Source organism: Teleopsis dalmanni, chromosome X, assembly GCF_002237135.1.
Source record: "Teleopsis dalmanni isolate 2A chromosome X, ASM223713v2, whole genome shotgun sequence".
NCBI lineage: Eukaryota > Metazoa > Arthropoda > Insecta > Diptera > Diopsidae > Teleopsis > Teleopsis dalmanni.
This window is the reverse complement of record NC_051848.1, coordinates 56109277-56111319: the sequence shown is the minus strand read 5'-3', so window position 1 is coordinate 56111319 and position 2043 is coordinate 56109277.

Sequence of the window (2043 nt, the reverse complement as noted above, 5' to 3'; positions counted from 1 at the left end):
GGCCAATGCACTGGATATGGACTCATAAGATGTATTGTCGAAAGCACCTTCTACATCCAGAAATGCACATAAGGCAATTTCTTTAGATTGAAAGGTGCTTTGAATTTTGCTGACCAAGTGATACAGCGCGACCTCCGTAGATTTGCCTTTTGAGTAGGCATATTGTGTGGGGTGGAGTGGAACCGTTTGTCCCATTTTTTCCCGTATGTGCAGATCAATTAGCCTTTCGACAGTTTTTAATAAGAAGGAAGTAAGACTAATTGGTCTGTAGGACTTTGGCTGGTCCATGGGTTTATTACCCAATTTGGGAATAAAGATCACATTTACATCTCTCCAGGAGTGAGGGATGTAACCCATAATGAAACATGCCCTAAAGAGTTTGATTAATGGGTCTAGAATGATATCAGTACAATTCTGCAATAAAGCAGGAAAGATACCGTCGCCACCAGGCGCCTTGAATGGTAGGAATGAGCTGATCGCCCATTTCACCTTGTCCTTGTCAAAGATAACACCAGAAAGTGCGTATTCCTGACGTGTAGGAGCAGTTACTTCTCTGTTTGATTTTGATGTTGATGCTCCGATTAAAGAGCCAGGGAAGTGTGTTTGCAACAGAAACTCAAGGGTATCTTCACGACCAGTGGTGAAGGATCCATCGGGTTTTTTTAAAAGGCCTACTTCGTTATTTTTGACCTTAGTTAATGCCTTGTGTAGTCTGGCAGCCTCGGGCAGCTTCTCAATACTTTCACAGTGGCTTCGCCAGCTAGTCCGTTTGGACTGTCTGATTGATTTATTGTAGTCTGTGAGTGCAATTTTATATTCTTCCCACCTACCTGAGCGTTTTGCTCTATTGAATAAGCTCCTTACTAATTTGCGCTTATTAGCTAGTTGCGAGTTCCACCAAGGAACCTTACCCAAAATTGTGGCATTGCCTGCAACCGTGCTGTTATGAAAGGAGGTTAGTAATACCTCACCTAAGTGGTTAGTGGCTAACTCTAACTCTTCTACAGTTTGTAAAGGCCTAGCTATGGAAAAGTTTGCGGAACACACTAAGTCCCTGTACCTATGCCAGTCGGTTTTTCTGGGTCGGTAAACTTTTTCTTGCTGTGCGGATATACCGGGAATTTCAAACCTAATATGTTGATGGTCAGAGAGGGACACTTCGTCCGACACATGCCAATTCCATATAGATTCCTCAATACCTCTGGTGCATAGAGTGAGATCTAGTACCTCTTCTCTAATTGCGTTAATAAATGTGGGTTTATTACCTTTGTTAGCTATATTCAAACCTGCTGATATGATATATTCTAATAGGTACTCACCCCTTTTGTTAATATCGCTGCTCCCCCACACCGTATGGTGAGCATTTGCATCGCAGCCCAAGATTAGCTGCCGACCAGTGGACCTGCAGAAGCTAATCAGCTGCTGGACTTCCGTTGGTGGAACTGCATTTTCATCACCTGGGAAGTAGGCAGAGGCCACGACAATGTCTGTCACCCCTCCTAATGTTGGAACTTCGACAAGGACCGCTGCTAGGTCTATAGAAATAAAGTTATTTAACGGAAGATGTTTTACGTCTCCACCGATTAAGATAGCTGCACGCGGCACTGCTATCGATCGGTCATAAACCAGCTTACCTGATTTAGAGTTAAGACCCCGAATGTGGCCACCGAACACCCACGGCTCTTGAATAAGTCCTAGAGCAATGTTGTTGGTTTGGGCAATTCTGCACAGGGTGGCTGATGCTCCTTTTGCATGGTGCAGATTTGCCTGGAGCACTTTTAAAGTGCTCATTAGGTCTCGTTAAGAGACTTACGGACGAGACTTTCACGTTTGTCTCGTCGAGAACCCTTGTTTCTGGCACCCTTTGATTGCTCCAGTAAACATTTACTGAGTAAGGGTGGTTTAAAGATAGCGGTCCTAGGTTTACCTGCTACCGTAATTGGGCCCGTGGAGGGCATTGTGGACTTATTTCCTGAGGTGGGAATCTGAACAGCACGCCCACTAGCAGTGCCAACCGCCTTGCTAGTAGATGGACGTGCGTCT